This window comes from Rattus norvegicus, chromosome 4 (genome assembly GCF_036323735.1).
Source record: "Rattus norvegicus strain BN/NHsdMcwi chromosome 4, GRCr8, whole genome shotgun sequence".
In the NCBI taxonomy this organism is placed as follows: domain Eukaryota; kingdom Metazoa; phylum Chordata; class Mammalia; order Rodentia; family Muridae; genus Rattus; species Rattus norvegicus.
The window spans coordinates 145080323-145101676 of NC_086022.1; positions in this window are offsets into that span (position 1 = coordinate 145080323).

The window sequence follows — 21354 nt, forward strand, 5'->3', positions numbered from 1 at the left end:
TCTGGCCTGGTCATATAGACTTAGAGAGTCTTTGGATGTGATTCATTGCCAAAGTAGCCATGATCCAAGATGAAAAGGCCTCATCTCTCTGTTTAAGTTAAAAATTTTACAGTTTAATTTTTATAACAGAAACACCTACCAATCCCACAAATTTAACAGTCTTAATAGCGATCCATTGATATGATGATCGTTCATAACTGCAGTCGTTATTACCTGTCTTTCAGTAGACGTCCATCTCGGCCTCAGGGTTTTCCTATGTGCCAGTCTGATGAACTATCTGTCGTTTTCAGCCAGCTTCTTGAGCTATCCTAATGCAGAGGCGATCATCTGCGTTGCTGTCTTTCTACATATCTCCCTTCCTTGAGTCACAATCTTCATGTGGAAGCTTCTTAAGATCAGAATTTATCAATTTTGATGGAACTCATAGTCTTTCATCACCTGCAGAGATATAGGCAAAGCACTTGGTAACGCATTTCCTTACTTCCATTCAGATATTAAAACATCTTTTAAATACACAGGTTGATCTAATTCAGCACTAGTTTTAGTTTTGTTTCGTTTATTTGCTTGCTCGTTTTGTTTTTTCTACGCACCAGTGTCTTTCAGCTAATCTTATCCCCCTTTCCGTGTATCAATTTAGACTTAGAACTTTATGTATCCATACATAAAATAGACATTTAGGCATTCATGTTACATGCCCAGCTCCACTCCAGTGAGCTAGTATTCTTGCCCATTTAAACACAGAAATAATCAAGGCATATTATGTAATATATCAATATACAGTGTGACCAATACCTAATTTAGTTTACTCGGGAGGCTAGGTGGGTTCCTGAAAGGAAATGCCTTTCCCATGTTGTTTTGTGCCAGGGTACTAGCTGAACCCCTTAGGGTATTTCCCATTAGTAAGTGATCACCTCAAATATTTCTTACTAAGCTACATACCTTTGTTTAATGCCTCCCCTTACCACACCTTCTACAGCTCCTAGAAGGTTGAGGTCTTCTAGAGAAGTCTCTAGGAATGCCTTGTCTATGATCTCTTTTCAAATGACCTTGTCTCCCATAGTCAAAACAATGGACATTGTGATATATAGGATTATTGGCCATTGCGTGTCCAATTACATAGTCATTAAGGTCAATATCAGCAGTAGTTCTAATCCATTTAGATATGGGAGCTGATCAAGATTTTAAAGGTCTAAAAACTTTTCTTACGTTCTGCATTTGCAATTTCAAAAGCAAAAACTTCAATTAATACCTGCTTCAAATCTGGATCTCCTATTGCTCTGCTTATAGCAGATACTCTTCCATGTAAAAAGTCAGTAAAAGTCTCTCAGGAGCTTGACTAAATTTTGTTAATGAAATAGAACTTTTTCGTTCTTTCTTTTCCCAGGTTCTTAAAACTCCTATTGTATAATCACAGAATCATCAAATTGCATCTGTTGTTGTAAAAAGCAAATTTACCTTCACATAACAATTGATTTTTCATGATATTAACACCGTTAGACCTATTATGACTTTCCATAATTGCAGCTTCTTCTCACCATGTCAGCCATTGTAATTTAGAACCAGCTTCTAGTACAGCTGCGGCTAAATCTTTCCAGCTTGGGAGATAATCCTATTTTGGATATCCCTGGTATTTAACATTTGTCTCACATAGGGTGAGTACATTCAATAAGTTACTATTGATTCTTTAAAGTGTTTATTTTATTTTTTTATTTTAACAGGATTCCAGACTAGTTGGTCATTTTGTGAGTTTACACCATTATCAGGTATTTGTTCCTAGGTAACTGGAAAAGCTAGTGGGGGTGGTCACTTTTTCTCAATTACATTAAGAGGTAATAATTGTAGATTCAATAGTTTGTCTATCTTGAGCCTTAATTTCATTAGGTACTGTAGGTTCACAATGAAACATTTCCCAAATCTCTTATTTCTTTTGTTTGTTGGGTTCCAAGCCTTTGTATGATCATAGCTAAATTTTCTTGTTATTTATTTTTCAGTTTTTTTTAATTGGATGTTTTTTATTTACATTTCAAATGTTATTCACTTTCCTGGTTTCCAGGGGCCTAAGCCCCATATCTCGTTCCATTCCCCTTCTTCTATAAGAGTGTTCCCCTCCCCATCCACCCCCTTCCCTGCACCCTCCGACATTCCCCTACACTGGGGGTCCAACTTTGGCAGGACCAAGGGCTTCTTCTTGCATTGGTGCCCAACAAGGCCTTCTTCTTCTACATACGCAGTTGGAGTCATGGGTCAGTCCATGTATTATCTTTGGGTTGTGGTTTAGTCCCTGAGAGCTCTGGTTGGTTGGCACTGTTGTTCTTATGGGGTTGCAAACCCCTTCAGCTCTTTCAATCCTTTCTCTAATTCCTTCAATGGGAGTCCTGTTCACTGTTCAGTGGTTTACTGCTAGCATTGACCTCTGTATTTTTCAGCCTTTTTTGAGAAAAAAAATATGAAGATTGCAATTGAAAGAAGGGAGGGGTTTACTTTGGTGGTCACAGTTGCATTAAGACCTACAATGGTTGTTTCAAGTAGCATTCTTTCTCCTAAGTCTTATCCTTGGTCTTAAAGAATCTGAAAAGGAGTTTCTAGGTTTTTTTTTAATTCAGGAAAAGTCTTACTGTATAATAAAAATTGTCTTTTGTGTTAGCTTCCTGCAATTCACTGTCTCAGAGGCTTGTGCACCATTCCTTCCTATGAGCATGAGGTTATCACCACTTTAGAGTCTCCTGAGTCCCTTTTTGGGCATCCTGCTTAACTTGAAGAACTGATGCTTCCTCTGAATACAATCCCAGGTGACTTTCTCCTTTGCAGCCTTCTGCCAGATGTCTTTTGTCCTCTGGGATGTTTCTGACAAATGTCCTCTGTTTTTCACAACATTGGCTGGCTTTATTTTTCTCCAGTATCATTGGGCGCCAGATAGAATTGTCATCCCTGAGGCTTACTGCAGAATAAGCTAAGCTTTCTAGTTCTTTCTGAACTCTTGCTGCCTGGTTCAACTCAGCTGCTCTGGTTAAACTGATTCAAACTGCCTTATTCTGGCTACTGACTGAATTGTTCTTCTTACAAACCTTGGCAATCTCTTCTAACCTTCTGGCTTCTTCTCATTACCTGACCTGTTCTTTCTTCATCAGCAACCTGTCCCCCTGCACTGCTCTCTTTAGTCACCTTTCTTCTTCTCCTTTCCCATGAGACTTGGGAATAACCCATCTCTTACTCATTCTGTCAAATCCTTCTCTGATTCATCATTTTGTCTATCCCTCAATTAGATATCACTTTCAAACATGGCTGCTTCCTTCTACAAACTAACCTTTATGAATTAAAGGTGTCTGTCTGTATTCTACCAGAATCATTCTGTAATACAGTGTACTTCTACATTCTAGCCAGAGCAGTCATATTGCTGGATTAAAATTCCTCTAAGGACAATACATTAAACCTCAGTGAATTTGGATGTACGATGAGTGTGTTTGATCATGATGCAATCATGTTAGTAATTAATAACAAGAAGGGGAGAAAGAGATGGCTCAGTAGTGAAGGATATTGGCTGCTTTTGTAGAGGACCAGATTCCATTTTCAGCATCTGCATGGTAGTGTACAACCAACTGCAGTCCCGGAGGATCAGCTGCTTGTTCAGGCACTACGTTCACTGTAATTCACAAGAATACATGAAGGTAAAACAACCAATGGTCAACATATAATTTAAAGCATGCATGTATATAGACATTTGTTTCAGAAAACCATCCTGAAATGTTATGGCTAAAAGAACATTTAACAGAAAAAATCATAGCAGAAGCAGATAACACTTGAAGATAACCTAACAAATGAGCCTGAAGGATACAATCTAGAACCCACTTCTCTGTTCGTGCTTTGTGTTTGTGGAAGTGACGTGTTTATGCAATTGTATGAACTATTTACTTACTACTAGGAAGAACCACAAGAAGATTGAAGCTAAAATATTTGAAATTGCCCACCAATTTTACTTATTCTTGTCACAGAGAAAAGTATTGCCTCTACTTTCCAAAGTGGCAGCAGCTTAAAGTGTTGAGAAAAAAATCTAAATTGGCTGATTTGCCTTCAGTGCCTACCTTCCACAAAGGAATATAACTGAGTATTGTTTAATCGGCATTTTCATGGTGGTGTTTTATCCCACAAATAAAAATAATCTCTGAATGAATCAATTACCCTCGAAAATTATAGCTACTTCAATTTGTGTGTACATTTTTATCTGTAAACTTAAGCTAATAAACATGAATCCAGAGACAATACGAGTTCATTGAAAATTATTTTTCAAAACTAATTAATGTTTCTTTTCTAGTTTAATATTACAATTTTATCATTTTGCCTTGATGTCACCATTACACATAGATTGTTCAGAGAATCTTATACAGTATATTTTTTTGGTAATATGTGTGTTTGGGTAATTAAAGATATCCATTTAGAAAATGGTCTGGTGAGTTGTGTCCAACATTATGGGCTGTAAAAAATATTTTAGCATGACATTTTTGTCACTGTATCAATATCATGCTATCTTATTAATGTAATTAACAAGTCAGAACTTCTTTCATATGGTAGCAGATCTGTGACTTGGTACTGAAAGCATTCATGTCTCTTTCTGGAGTCACATTGTTACTTCATGTTTCTTCAAAGTAACAGTGAACGACATTGCCACCATTGCCCTCTGCCACGAGAGGAGAACGAAGAAATAATGTACTTCATATCATTTTCAATTTGCTCCTCCATTTGGCTTCATTTCTGAAAATGGAACAAAGAAGTCATCCCAACCTCTTTCTTGGTCTAGACTCTGCGCTGAAGTATATTCTTTCCATATTATTTCCTGTTTTAAAATGGACAGAGGCCATCTTTTGCACATGCATTGTCTTCTTACACTCTTTTCCAATGTTAAACCCTCTCAAGCTCATCTTTCCATTGTAAAGTTCAAAGCCATCTGCAACCACTCCCATAGAGAAAAGTTAATACATTTTAAGTTTATGGGCTCTTTTCTTGCTCCTTGGATTGGTTAGTGTGGTGGAAGTGTGGCTAAGTAATTAATCTCCCCAATAACCAGCTGCTGAAAAGAATTTATTATTGCATCTGTGTCTACATGTCAGCGGGTCTTCAGCTGGTTTAGACAGCATTAATTTCACTTAGTTCATAGAGCTCATTTCATTCCTCTAAGGTTAGTAGATTAATTGTGTATCCTTCTTACACACAAATTTTAAATAAAAACATAAACTTATACTATCATGCTATCAAAATTACCATGTTCTTGTTTCTCTCCATATACCTCAGGCTAAAGCAGAACATTATCCAGGGACAACATCAAGATCAAATGTAGTGAACAAGGCTATGAATTCCAGAACAGGTTTAATTAAGCATCACTAACAAAAATCTACTATTTTGTTCTTAAATTAGATAGATTCCTTACTGTTGCAAAAGATACTGGACAGAAGCAACCTCAGGAAGAAAGTGTTTATTTGGCTTACAAGTGGAGAATATAGTTATCATGGTGTATAGAACCCTGGTGGCATGAGGTTGATGCATCCTCAGTTGGGAACTAAAGAGGGATGAAAGACGATTCTCTGCTCACTTTTTCTTTTCATCCAGTGCAGGACTCCAGTCCCTGAGATGGTGCTACCCACATTTGTGATGTATCTGTCAAGCTCAGTGTAGTGATTGAAATGAAAAATGCCTCTCATTTGAACAATTGATCTGTAGTCCATGTTGCTGTTTGGGGAAGAAGTGAAGCCTCATTTTTGGAATTAAGTTACTGTAGTTGGATTTGAATATTTACAGCCTTGTCCTACTTCCAGTTTGTCCTCTCTGCTTCTTGTATGTGGTTCTATCACGTATCTAGTCTGTCTGGCATATCTCTCTTGCAATATGGTTTCACCTTTTCGAAACGTAAGTCACTCTTCTATAAGTTACTTTTGGTCATGGAGTTTGATCACAAAAAAAAAAAAAAGTAAGTGATAAACTCAATGTAGTCTAGAATATACTCACAGACAAGCCCAGAGATTACCCTGAGGTGATTTTCGATGCTGTCAAGTTGACAGTATTCAGCATCAAACATCCCTAATGTAAACTAACTGTTCACTACATAGGATCTGGCCTCTTATTTTATTACATTAATACCTGTTTGACTTGATCATTCTGTCTAGATATAATCTTCCACATGATAGGTAAACACCACTTTAGAAACTTGAACATATCCCAACATTTTTCTCAACAATACTAATTATAGCAAAGCTCATGTGACTCACATGAGGCACTTATGAAGGAGACTGAATGTTGTGTTTAACACTGCTCCCCAACTCCAGCTCACTATAGGGAATCAGTGTTAGGATTCAGTATAATTAATATCTAAGGAAAGTACATGAAAATATTCAGTATGTGAGTTGGTGAATCTCCAGCCTCCAAACTTCTTATTCATAATTTTTATTCAGTTATGCTCCATGTCTTACTGATATGCATATTTTAATCTAGCTATGATATGCTCATGAATTGTGATGGAGAATGACAGAGCAGAACTTACTTGAAAGAACTAGTGCATAATTACATCCAGACTCTATTCTCTTTCATGTCATCTAAGCTACTGATAAAGGAAAAAATTCTGTGTGTCTACACATGGCTTAACAGCTCTCTTCTACTTGATAGACTAATTGCCAGTCCATGTCCACAGTAATTTGCCATTTCTTGCAGAGATCAGCACTTGGGTGAAGTCTCCACTCACAGAGATTTTATTAGTCTTCTATTTGCTCATCCAACATAGGGAAAAGATGAACAACAGCACTTTCTTTTTTCATTTTGAAATCAGTATTTTTTTCGGCACAGAGTATGTTACATTTTACCTTTGGCATACATGAATGTTGACAACTAACTGGGTGACTGCTTTATTTTATTTTATTATTTTTTCATTCTAGATTTTATTCCTCTCCCCTGCCGATGGTTCCACATTGCATAATTCCACCCCACCCCTTCGATTCCCCATGCCCAGTCTCCACGAGTATGTCCCCACCCCACCATTTAAACTTCCTGGGGCCTCCAGTCTCTTGAGGGTTAAGCGCATCTTCTCTGACTATACCTAGACCTGGTATTCCTCAGTTGTATATGTATTGGAGGCCTCATCTCAACTGGTATATGCTGCCTAGTTGGTGATCCAGTGTCTGAGAGATCTCAGGAGTCCAGGTTGAGACTGCTGCTCCTCCTACAGGATTGCCCTACTCCTTTGCTTCCTCCAGCTTTTCCCTAATTCAAACAGAGGGATCAGCATCTTTTGTCCATTGGATTTGTGAACATATCTGCATCTGACTCTTTAAGCTGCTTTTTGGGTCTTTTGAAGAAGAGTCATGGTAGGTCCCTTTTTGTGAATGTCCCATAGCTTCAGTAATGGTGTTGGGTCTTGGGGCTTCCCCTTGAGCTGGAATCCACTTTGGGCCTGTCGCTAGATCTCTTTTCCTCAGGCTCTTCTCCACTTCCATACCTGTATTTATTTCAGACAGAAGGAATACTGGGTCAGAGCTTTGTCTGTCGAATAGCAACCCGATTCTTCAGTTGATGCCCTGTCATTGAGCTGAAGGCAGCTTCAATAAGTTCCCCTCCCCACTGCAGAGCCTTTCATCTAGGTCCTCTTGTTTGAGTCCTGAGAGTCTCTCACTACTCAGGTCTCTGGTACATTCTAGAAGATCTTCCTGACCTCCTTCCTCCCAAGGTTGCCTGTTTTCGTTTTATTTTGCTGACCCTCAGGGCTTCAGCCCTTTTCCCCCACCCAATACCAGATCATGTTCCCCTCTCCTACCACCCTGTTCTCTTTCGCTCCCCTGCCCCTCCCTCCTTTTCCCCTTGTGGTTGCTTTCTTCTCCCTCCCATGTGGAACTGAGGCTTTCTCACTTGTGTCCTACAGCTTGTTGACCTTTTTGAGTTCTACGGACTGTATTTTGGGTATTCTGTATTTTTTTTGCCTATTATTCACTTATTAGTTATAATATACCATGCGTATCTTTTTGGGCCTGTTTAACTTCACTCAGGATGACATTTTCTAGTTCCATCCATTTGTCTGCAAAGCTCAGGATATCCTCGTCCTTGTCCTTAATAGCTGAGTAGTATTCCATTGTGTAAATGAACCACATTTTCTGTATTCATTCTTCTGTCCTGGGACATCTGGGTTGTTTCCAGGTTCTAACTATCACAAATAAGACTTCTATGAATATAGTGGAACATGTGCCTTGTGGCATGGTAAGAGATCTTTGGGGTATATTCCTAACAATGGTATTTCTGGGTCTTTAGGTGTGTTTATTTCCAATTTACTGCGGAACCTCCAAATTGATTTCCAGAGTGGTTGTACCAGTTTGCAATCCCACCAGCAATACAGGAGTTTTATGCATCCTCTCAACATGTGTTGTTACCTGGGGTTTTGATCTTAGCCATTCTGACAGTTGTAAGGTGGAAGCTCAGGGCCATGCTGATTTGCATTTCTCTAGTCACTAAAGACTGAACAATTCTTTAGGTGCTTCTAAGCCATTCAAGTCTCCTCTATTGTGAACTCTCAGTTTAGTGCTACACCCCAGTTTTTCATTGGGTTGTTTGGTTTTTTGATGGTAAGCTTCTTGAGTTCTTTGTATTTTTTTTGGATATTAACCCTCTATCAGATGTGGTGTTAGTAAAAATGTTTTCCCAATCTTTAGGATGCCAATTTGCCTTATTGACTATGTCCTTTGCCTTACAGAAGCTTTCCAGTTTCATGAGGTCCCATTTATTAATTCTTGATCTTAAGGCATGAGCCATTCGAGTTCTGATTAGGAAATTTTTGCCTGTGCCAATGAATTCAAGGCTCTTTCTCAATTTCTCTCCTATTAAATTTGGTGAATCTGATTTTATGTTGAGCTCCTTGACCCACGTGTGCATGGTGATGAATATGGGTCTATTTTTTTCTACAAACATCCAGTTAGACCAGCACTATTTATCGAAAATTCTTTGTTTTTTTTCCATTGTATATTTTTGTCGTCTTTGTCAAATATCAAGTGTGTATAAGTGTGTGGTTTTATTTCTGTGCGTCAATTCTATTTCATTGATCAAACTGTCTGTCTCTGTATCAATACCATGCAGGTTTTTATCTCTATTGTGCTGTAGTAGAGCTTGAGGTCAGGGATGGTGATTCCTGCTGCTGTTCTTTCTTGCAACCCCAAGAAAACAAAAATGCCAATGAACCAGTGCTTCCAAGGACTAAACCACTATCCAAAGATATGGACTGACCCAGACCTCCAACTTCATATGTAGCAGAGGATAGCCTTGTTGGGCACCAGTGGAAGGGGAAGCCCTTGGTCCTGCTAAAGTTGGACCCCCAGTGCAGGGGAATGTTGCGGGCAAGTGGTAAGAGGGGGTGAGTGGGCAGATGAGGGAGAGGGGGACTAGGGGGCTTATGGACAGGAAACTGGGAAAGGGAATAATATTTGAAATGTAAACAAATAAATATATCCAATAAAAAAAGAATTCATTTAGCTATTTTGGGTTTTTTGCCTTTCCAGATGATTTTAAGTATTGTGTTTTCCACGTCTTTGAAGAATAGTGTTGGGATTTTGATGGGGATTTCATTGAAACTGTAGATTGTCTTTGGTAGGATGGCCATTTTTACTATGTTAATTATACCAAACCATGAGCATGGGAGATCTCTCCATTTTCTGAGATCTTCAATTTCTTTCTTGAGAGGCTTGAAGTTCTTATCATAAAGGTCTTTCCCTTGTTTGGTAGTTACCTCGAGAAATTTTATATTATCTGTGGCTATTATGGAGGGAAATTGTTTTCCCTAATTTCTTTCTCAGCCTATTTATCATTTGTATAAAGAAGTCTACTGATTTATTTGAGTTAATTTTATACCCAGCTACTTTGCTAAAGTTGTTTATCAGCTGGAGAAGTTCTCTGGTAGAATTGGGGTCGCTTATGTGTACTATCTTATCATCTGTGAATAGTGATACCTTTAATTCTTCTTTGCCAGTTTTTATCTCTTGATCCCTTTTTGTTGTCTTATTTTTCTAGCTAGCACTTCGAGTAGTATATTGAATAGATATTGGGAGAGTGGGCATCCTTTACTTTTCCCAGATTTTAGTGGGATAGCTCCAAGTATCTGCTTTCATGTATTGAAAATCCTTCAACATAAACAAGAAGTAAACCATTGAGTTATAAGGTTTAATTTAAATTATGTGTACATGTCTGTGTGTGGTCTGTTCTCTGAGTGGCAGTGCCTGGAGTATGTAGCATGGAGCTGCAATTACAGGTGCTTGCCAGTTTGAGTTCTGAGAACTAAACATAGGTCCTCAGCAAGAACAATACAAAGTCTTAAGCAATCAGACAGTTTTCCATCCCTAATTTTTGTTTGTTTGTTATGTTTATCTATTTTCACTATATATTTGCATGTATTTCCCATAATCTTTTATTGATTATTTGGGAATTTCATATCATGAACCCTGAACACATACACCCTCCAATCCTTAAAGGTCTATACTCATACACTTGTAACCCCTAAAAAAATTAATAATAAAGTAAGTCCAATTTGTGTTGCTTGTATATTTTATGGAACATTCATGCTGGTAGTATTTGCTGAAAAAGGAGGAGGTTGGAGTATCAGGAATCCCAGTTTTAAGAATTAAAGAGATGAAAAAGAAAGAATTAAAGAGAAGGATTTCTTCTCTGACCTGATGATGTGTGCAAATTATAATATTTTTTATTTTATTGAAGGACATTTAAAATTAACTTTAGTCAGTTAAATGTTTGTTAGTTTAATGGCTGAGCAATAACGTTTTATGTTAGTATATAAAACATCAACAATATAGAAAATCTCTATTGAATTTTAATTCTTTTTTCAATGTTAATACCACAGTTATCTGTACTTAACCATTTACAAAAAGGACCCACTGCGATGATCTGGTGGGTAAAACTGCTGTTAACAGAGCTGAGGACTTAAGTTCAGTGCTTGTAGCACCCACAGTATAAGAAAAGAATCAAGGCATGCAAGTTCTCTGACTTCCACACACATGCATGTACAAACACAGAAATGCACACTTTAAATATATGTCGAAATGTACTAAGCATACGTTCTGAAACAAATCAACTTTAAAGATTTTGAGAAACTTTAGAGATTGCATTGTTTATTTGTTTTCTTTCTTAGGATGCCCCTTGTAGAAAGCAAGGCTCTTTTCCATAATTCCACAATACTAGATGAAATATCACTAGGCTTGACATTTTAAAATTCCAAGTATAGTACCTCAAATTGAGAAAGTACTGTCTACTAGTGCTAGATTTAGTAAATTATGTACAAGAACATTCTACTTTATTTTACTGTCTTTTACCTTAAAGACATCATGAGACAAACCTGCAATATTTTTTTTTAGCAGGAAACCCTCATGTAAGGTTAAATTACTGGGAAAAACCTGTTCTCAAAGAAGAGTCATCCTATCTTTAAGGGAAATTTCTTTGGAATTTTGTGCGGTATAATACTCTTTACAAAATAAGCAGATGCTAACTGTACTATATGGTCTTTGGTCCTATAATTTTTGTAGTTATCCACTCTCTAATCTCTGTGAACTTAAATGGGAGGCTCTGTGTCTTGCTTTTGTATTTTAGATATTCAACACTCTTAAGACTTGATTATCAGGCCTAAATAGCCAGAAGCTGGAAAGAACCCAGATGCCCTTCAACAGAGGAATGGATACAGAAAATGTGGTACATCTACACAATGGAATATTACTCAGCTATCAAAAACAATGACTTTATGAAATTCGTAGGCAAATGGTTGGAACTGGAAAATATCATCCTGAGTGAGCTAACCCAATCACAGAAAGACATACATGGTATGCACTCACTGATAAGTGGCTATTAGCCCAAATGCTTGAATTACCCTAGATGCCTAGAACACATGAAACTCAAGACAGATGATCAAAATGTGAATGCTTCACTCCTTCTTTAAAAGGGGAACAAGAATACCCTTGGCAGGGAATAGAGAGGCAAAGATTAAAACAGAGACAGAAGGAACACCCATTCAGAGCCTGGCCCACATGTGGCCCATACATATACAGCCATCCAATTAGACAAGATGGATGAAGCAAAGAAGTGCAGGTAGATAGGAAATGCATGTAGATCTCTCCTGAGAGACACAGCAAGAATACAACAAATACAGAGGCGAATGCCAGCAGCAAACCACTGAACTGAGAACAGGACCCCCATTGAAGGAATCAGAGAAAGAACTGGAAGAGCTTGAAGGGGCTCAAGACCCCATATGAACAACAATGCCAAGCAACCAGAGCTTCCAGGGACTAAGCCACTACCTAAAGACTATACATGGACTGACCCTGGACTCTGACCTCATAGGTAGCAATGAATATCCTAGTAAGATCGCCAGTGTAAGGGGAAACCCTGGGTCCTGCTAAGACTGAATGTGATTGTTGGGGGGAGGGCGGCAATGGGGGGATGGGGAGGGGAACACACATAAAGAAGGGGAGGGGGAGGGATTAGGGGGATGTTGGCCTGTAAACCGGGAAAGGGAATAACACTCGAAATGTAAATAAGAAATACTCAAGTTAAAAAAAATAAAGGAAAAAAAAAGAGTAAGTCTTGTTGTTTTCTAATTCACTTCAGTATTGTGTATCTTTTAATCCTACTCAACATTATAGCGGGTGCTTTTATTCTCTATGTAAAACCTTATCATTTTGCCAACCTGTTTTTTAAAAAAAACTTCTGAATTTGTTTCAACTCTTGCTGAAGAATAATCATGCGGAAAATGGTGGCCTTAATTCCATTTAGGTAAATCAAAGGTAAAATCTACTTACCACAGATCAGTCTAGCAATAAATATTGAACTGTATCTTGTGCAATGAGAGAGAAAGTGATGCAGTGAGTGAAGATTTGAAAAAGGGACGTATGTCATGATTCACTTTCTGCCCAGTATTGATACTTTTGCAAGGCATACCAGGAACTGGACAGACAGACATTACTTTCTCACCAGCTTTGTTGGCAGAGCAAAACTTTGTAGAAGTTGAATCTTCAGTCACTTTCAAATCATTGTATACCTGACTTTTATGGAACTTCTATGTATCTGTAGCCTAACTTCTTACTTCTTATAATCTAACTGATGAGTGCCTTTGTGCTCCTACCCTTGGAGGCTTCCCTAGCTTTCTTAAATCTTTGATTGCAACTTCTGTAGAGTTAATAGTGTGTCAATAGGCTTTTCTGTGGTTTACAACTCCAGTCTTCTTTTCTGATTGGTCGATCATGTTATTTATCTTCTGCTTATAATGGTAATTGCCATACTTGTTTCTGAAGTTTTTGTTTTGTTTTATTTTCAATTTTCATAAATATATTTATGTATTTATTTTTGTTGTTGTTGTTGTTGTTGTTTTTTTTTAGACCTGGCTGTCCTAGAACTCACTCTGTAGACCAGGTTGGCCTGGAAGTCAAAGATCCTCTGCCTCTGCCTCTGCCTCTGCCTCTGCCTCTGCCTCTGCCTCTGCCTCTGCCTCTGCCTCTGCCTCTGCCTCTGCCTCTGCCTCTGCCTCTGCCTCTGCCTCTGCCTCTGCCTCTGCCTCTGCCTCTGCCTCTGCCTCTGCCTCTGCCTCTGCCTCTGCCTCTGCCTCTGCCTCTGCCTCTGCCTCTGCCACCTGCCTACTGGGACTAAAGACATGAGCTATCTCTGTCAGGCTTTGTTTCTGTAGTTTTGTTATCTCACATTCTAACACAATTTGTTTTTTGTTTTTTGTTTTTTTTGTGACATTTTAAGTAATACTTTACATGTGTAAGTATTTTGCCGTGTGTGTGTGTGTGTGTGTGTGTGTGTGTGTGTACTCGTGTGCGCGCACGTATGCTCACATGCACGGGCACCAACTATGTTCCCAGTGCCCCAGAGGCCAGAAGAAGGGACATTAGATCCCCTGGAACTGGAGATTCAGATGGAATCTGCAGGGTGGATGCTGGAATGTAAACCCTGGTCCTTTGCAAGAGCAGCGAATGTTCTGGAGCACTGGGCATTTTCTCAGCCATGTAGCTCTTAAATTTAACTGAGACAAACATGCCCTGAGCAGGTGGGGCATACCTATTAAATGAGACTGATATGTCAAAGCTTCTAAGCAGCTTTTTGGACTCAAATGTTTAAATCCTTTCATTTTCTTTTCTGTAATCCTTCATATAGAAAATATTGCTATTCCTCGGGATCCCTGAAATAGACACTTTGGCTTGGAGATTTCATGATGTCCTCAAATTTTGTGTTCATTTCCAAAACAATTCAACATTACCAAATTCAAGTCTGGTCTTCTCCCTAATTTTCTTTGTTCTTCCTTTGTTTTTCTTCCTCTCATCTTTTCAGTGTTGTGAATATTAATACCTAGAACCTCCTCCATGCTAAACAAGTAGCCAGGTTGCTGAAATGCATCCCCAGTCCTTATATCCTATTAAAATAACAGCATTCTCCGTACAGTGATTTAAAAGTTTTCCAGCATGTCTGGTCTTTTTTTTCTCTCTGTGTCTCTGTGTCTCTGTGTCTCTGTGTCTCTATTTCTCTCTCTCTCTCTCTCTCTCTCTCTCTCTCTCTCTCTCTCTCTCTCTCTCTCTCTGTTTCTCCTGGTAATGAACCATTAAACACTAAATTTCTTTGAATGTGTATCTTTATTTTTATTGAAGAAAAGGTCTGGTTCCTTCAAATGGCGGTTGCAGATTTTCACAGGTTCTGTAGACACCGTGTGAGGCATGCCATATGCGTTTGCATATCTCCCCTGGGTGAGTCACATTTTTCTTCAACGTATTTGAATCTCTTCCTGTTTGTTCAAATGTCTCTGTAATATGCCAACATTTGAATGACTGTTTGTCCTACTTGGGTTCTGCTGTCTTTTCAGAATCCTAGACTACATTTTTATTTTTTATAGGGTCCAGAATATTCTTAATCATCCTATTCAAAATCTGCTTTCCTTTTTTTTCTTTCTGCTTTTTATCATTTAGTTCAACATAAAGGTGGGTATATGATATATATATGCCTCTCTACTTAACTTTTTTCTAACAATGTCATTTTACTTAACTGAAGTAAAGCAGATACAAACTTACCCAAGGTGGAAATGCTACTATGGGAGCAAAGAGAGTGGTAGGAATTTCTGATCTCAACAATCACAAATGTTGGGGTATTTACACAGAACCATCTCTTTGTGTGGCAATCATAAATCCTTCTGCTTTATATATCACAGAAATTATACCAGTGTTGGGAGAAATGCCCTTGAAGCCCTCCATTATTGATGCTATTATTATGGTTAGAATTAAGTATGACTGGGTTCATGGAAAATCCCCAGCCAGCTGCAGAAGACTAATACAAATGTGATGGTCAAGATGAATAATCATATGATAACATCTGATCTTAAGATACCCAATGTGATGACCTGTAACCTTCTTGCAAAACCAACATCCTGCTGACTAATAGATATGACAAACCTGTGACCTTTCTGACATCCTGTCAACATCAGGTGATTCCCTGACCACACGAATATTTTGTCCTTGGTCTGCGTATATGTTTCTTACTTCCCCCCTCCCTCTGTTACCCATGTTATGGTATAAATTCAGTCTTGGGGAAAAATAAAATTGTCGCCTTGATCAGACTCTTGTCTTGGCATCCTTCTTTGTGTCTCTTGTTCCCCATTCTCTTCCAGGTACTCTATACCCCTCGTTGATATACCAGAAGATGAGAAATGTATTTTCTTAGGTTATACACTTAATAAGTAAAAAGTGGGCATTCCCTATTGAAGCAGACATTTCTTTTGGTAACCACTGCTTTTAGTAGCCATGCAAATTCCCATCTTCATTACCTTCTTTTCAAAGTCTCAGGCCTATATTGATAAAAGGAATAAGTAAATAACTGGAATTCAGTGATCCTTGGTTCAGAAAGTAAAAACTGGATGCACTCAGCTTCAGAGAAAGATTGATTCTATCTTAAAATGTCTGTAGCTATATCTAAAATGAAAAGTTGCACTATTGCTAATATAAAATGTTGTCTTTGACAGTACTTAGAACTTAAACACATAGGTGAACTAATTCCTACTACTCTCCAGATACATGGAGTGAGTCAACCAAATGTATAATAGTTTAGTATGTTAATGTTCATGTCTTTAAATGAAAATTATACATTAATGATCAGTTTAAGTAGTTTTAATTTATTAAAGTCCATAGTCTGAGTCCTGGAGGATTATAACATGGTGCCACAATGTCATCTGAAAATGCAAAATCACTTTCTTCAGTGGAGTAGGCAGAACTCAGTCTCTTTTCACTTTTATAGAATTTTTAGAAAATTGGGCTCTTGGACTTCTTCCATTCATGATATGAGCGGTGGTAAGCTGACAGAAACAATTTCTTTTTATTTACTGGCCATTACAGTTGTAAAATATGGCACACACAAGTCTCACATAAATCAGTTCACCTTAGATGAATGTGCCCTGAGAGAGGCATTCTGCCAAGGTTGCCTCACCTCAGACTCGTCTCTCTGTAGAATTCTTGCCCTGTCTTTGTCAACCTTTCTTAATTTTTAATTCTGAACAATCCTCCACCAGAAGGCATGAATACAGGCCCATGGCTTTTAGGATGGTCAGACCTCAGGGGGAAAAGCTACTGTATCATCTCTGTCAAGATTCTCCTTGCAGATATTGGGGATGCAATTAAAACTTCCTGCAGTGAGGGTCTCTGTTACTAAATCTTTAAAATGGGTGTTCTTTGATCTAGTGATTTTAAACTCCTTTTAAAGATGATATCACTCTATGTCATTGTACTTTTTTTTTCTTTTCTTTTCTTTTTTTCGGAGCTGGGAACCAAACCCAGGGTGTACTTTTTTTTTTAAATGTGTGCTTACAGGTTCTGGTGGTCTCCAGTACAAAGAGATGGTAATTGTAATTTACTTTAATATATCAGAGTCTACTTACTCTTTTATTTGACAATATAGTCAGTGCTTCCAAACAACCTGGCCCCACTACAAATGGAATGAATAAACTGGGCAAAATGAGTACCTAGAAAGAGACGAATGATATACCCAGATCTACTCCCTTATATTAGAAATGAAAAAGAGACATTAAAGACAACCTCAAGACAGAAGGTAAAGCAAACAGAAAACTAAGTATATGTATTGAAATGTGTTGGCTTTGTACAGTCAGTTGGGTGGTAGTATGGGTCAGTGGGATTGAGGATCTGCTCATCCTGGATGTGTTTTCAGTATCTGCTTGAGTCTCTGTGTTCTTCACAGGGTTGGGCACTCTTAGGGAACATATTCTTTGACTCTTAATTTCTCTGGTTTTTAGTTTCCTAATGCTTAACTGAGGCTTTTGTTCTGTAATACAGAGACTATGAAAAAATGTATACAATAACACAAGAAGCAATAGACCAGCTACATTGGCTCATGCAGTCAGGATTATGGCTTTGCACATGCCACTTCTCAGCTATGTCTTGATGTAGTTTTAGGATTTTTTTGTAAGGGAGGCATCAGTAGAATAGCATGTGTTTGGAGTCATGGAGACCACCTGTATAAGAAATGTGTGGATAGCATTTGATGTGACCAGATGTGACCACCCTCTTGCGTGAGAATCACTTATATAGCAGTGTTTATTCAAAGTATGCTATATGTCACATAATATGGGTGACAGACATATGCTTATATACCACAGACAGCAACTCCTGCCTGTTGAATTTATTTTATAATATTACAGAAAGAAAATATACAAATTAGTCAAATAGATACATAGTTTACCAGGTGGACTGAGTCTCACAAGACAATGAAAGCAGCTGGAGTCTAAGGGGAGGAAATGTCTTGGCTAAGATGTTGATGAAGTTAAGATTTCAGGTTAGTATCTGGTCCAATTGTATGACTAATTCCAGGACAATGAAATGAAGCCTAAAGTAGAAGACCAAATGTAACCTGTTTGATAATCCTAGGTTTGGTCTACTTGACCTACCTGGGAAGTAAGAACCTTATTTGAAGAATTTCTTCCACCAGATTGGAGTCAGCATATCTGTGATTGCTTAAATATGCTCAGCCTAGGGACTGGCACTATTAGGAGGTGAGGCCTTGTTGGTAGTTGTGTCACTATAGGTGTGGGCTTTAAGACCCTCTTCCTAGGTGCCTGGAAGTCAGCCTTCTAGGAGCAGCCTTCAGAGGAAGATATAGAACTCTCAGCTCTGCCTGCACTGTGCCTGCCTAGAAGCTACCACACTTCTACCTTGATGATAAAAGACTGAACCTCTGAGCCTGCAAGCTCAATGAAAACCCCAATTAAATGTTGTCCTTTAGAAGACTTGACTTGGTCATGATATCTGTTTACAGCAGTAAGACAATATTTATGGGGATATACATTGTACTGCTGGCAGTGTTCTCCCTGGGGAGGTAGATTTTGGTTGTGTAAGAAGCTAAGTAAGCTGCAAGCAAGTCAGCCTCCCTCCTTGCTCTCTGCTTCAGTTCCTGATTCCAGTTTCTGGCCTTGAGTCCCTGCTTTGAAGTTAATGAATTATATTTCTTTTCCTTTTTGAGTTGTCTTTTGGGACAGTGTTTATCACAGTAACAGAAAACAAATTGAAACATCTTGCTTAGAAATAGTGCTTGAAGAACATCTTCCCACTCTTTGTCTCATGAGTGCTGTGCTGGATAGTTCATCTGCAGGGATGCTATCTGCTCTCAGACTCCCCATCCTCTGCCTGGTCTCCTTTCATTTTACAGTGCTACTTCTTCACAGAGCATATAGTATATCTTATATAAGTGTATATTCTATATATCTTCATAGATTAAAATACATAATTTGTCAATGATTTCTCTGTTTTCTTATATTTCCTAAACACCTACAAAACATTCTGACACAGTAGGCATTCAATAATTACTTGAGGTAGATAGAATGGCAGAGCAAATTCATGTAGTATGATAGCAAGACTAATTTTAAGGCACATTGTGATGTTGTATGGCTAGGATCCCACCCTTGGACAGTAAAGATAAGATGCTCAGTAGTTCAAAATTAACGTGAGCTAAACTGCAAGTTCTGAGTCATCCTAGGCTACATGTGACCCTTTTCCCCTGTAAATGTAACATTTTATGGATGATGTTGAAGCAAGAAAAACTGTCCTTAAATGATTCAAATTATCTGCAAACCTTTGCAATGACATGATAAAATAAAAATAACACTATTTCCCCAAATTAAAATCATTGCAAAAATTACACGAATTGAGACAGCATTCAAAGCTCCTACTCTGTGTATCAGTCTGACAATGTGACACATCCTTCTGCTATTGGTGGTCATATTGTTCTTGTTTGACTGTTTTTGTCATCCCCAGATGGTCAGCTGTGGCTCAGCCGTGCTCCAGCAAACAGCAGACAAATGCTGTGATTGGCATTACAGAAAAGTTTCCTCAGATCCTGAGTCCTTGCCCTGAGTTCCTTTATCTGAGGTCTTGATTTCAGGCATGGAACCTCTAGTGTTCCAACCTCATTCCACATTTTGAGGTGTCAAAAGATTGTGCTCTCTCTCCCTCCCTCCCTCTCTCCCTCCCTCTTCCCCCTCTCTCCCTTTCTGCTCTCTCTTTTTATTTCAATACAGAGTCTCATGGGAACGGAGCAACAGTTCTTAACAATCTTATGGTAAGTAATAGTAGTGATATCTAGCATAGAAAGGGGAAAATATCATTTGAGTAGTTAAGGAAATTTTAATTTTTTTTCTTTTTTTCCCTCTTTTTTTCCTAAAATACTACTGTTTCAAAATTGAGTTTTAAAAACCCCACTCTGAAATATAGACTAATTCATGTGTGAGATGGTCCCAATGAGATATATTTCACTGCTCTGTGATATTATTTTAGAGTGAATGGGTGTTAAAATCAAAGAATCTATGCTTAAGAAGGTAAGCACAGGGAGATAGGAAGAGGTTTAGAACTGGGAACTGAGTTGGGAGAGGTAAGAGAGTGGATGCTTTAAACTCCTCAGGTGAGATTTAGTAAAATATCACTTTAGGCCTCACTGGCAGCTAATATGGATGCTTTTCGATTTCCAGGGATCCTTTTGCTTTCAGATTAAATGGAAAGAATGTATAGTCTCCGTGAAATCCTGCGAAGAGGTTGAAAGTAGTCGACCTCCCCTGTAGGCCAAGCAGGACTCTTTTATCCTTAGGCAATTTGGCTCCAGGGCTGCAGAATACTTCTAGCCTTCCTGGAAAGCTGCTGGGAGCAGAACTGAAAGGCATTGGTTCTGCCTTTCATTTTCCGGCCTTGCCACCGCTCAGCCTTGGGGCAAACACATCATAGTCAGCTCAGAGGTTTCACCCTGAACTCTGGTTTCTTCTGGAAAATTCAGTGTAAAAACTAATCTCAATATGGTGTTTCTTCTTGGTCACAAGCTTATTTTATTTTTACTTCATTTTATTAAGCATTATTTTATGTGAGTGTGATCTATATGTGTGAATACTAACACAAATATGTTATGATGCGCATGTAAAGGTCAGAGGATAATCAGTTTTTCCCTTCCAGGTTGAGTCCCAATGATTGAACTCAGCCTATCAGGCACTCTGTTCCAAAGAACTAACTCTCAGGATTAGTTTTTCTGGCAATACTGCCCAGAAGGAAATGCAGCTCAGTGTGTGTCTGTGTGTGTGTGTGTGTGTGTGTGTGTGTGTGTGTGTGTGTGTGTGTGTGTGTGGTGTATGTGTGTATCTATTTATCTATGGGGCTGTGTGTGTGTATCTATGTATGTGTGTATGTTTATATCTCTGTGTGTGTTTTGTGTATATATGCCAGGCCAGTTATGCATATACTTATGAAAGCCAGAATAAGTCTTGAATGTCGAGCTTAGTGGTTGTTTGGTTGCTTGTTTACTTACTAATTTATTCATTTACTGTAACAGGATCTTTCATTGGTCAGGAATTTGCTAATTTAGCAAAGTTGACAGGTCACTGAGGCCCAAGTTTTCCACTATCTTTCCATTCCAAGTGTTGGAATTGCAGTTATGCACCACCATACCATGTTTTCTTATATGGGTTCTGCAGAACAAACTCAGGTCCTTAAGCTTGCCTGGCTATCATTTTTGCAACTGAATCCTCTCCTCAGCCCCAATTTCTGTTTGTTTTAGTTTAATTTTCTGTCTATCTACAGTCCTTTCTTCTTTTCTAGTCTTCTCCATTCCTTACTCCCTAAGAAAGGCAAGTATATTTTCCTATACTTTTAGATGTTGAAATGGGCAATTATCTAATTAAGGGAGGAAAGGTTTGTCATTTAGATTCTTCAGAGCAGGTAGGAGGTAATCAACTGATGTAATACCTATCTATAAGTTGGAATTAAATAAGTCTTGGGATGCTCTGCTTAAATAAGAAGAGTACATATAAGAAATGAGCATCGC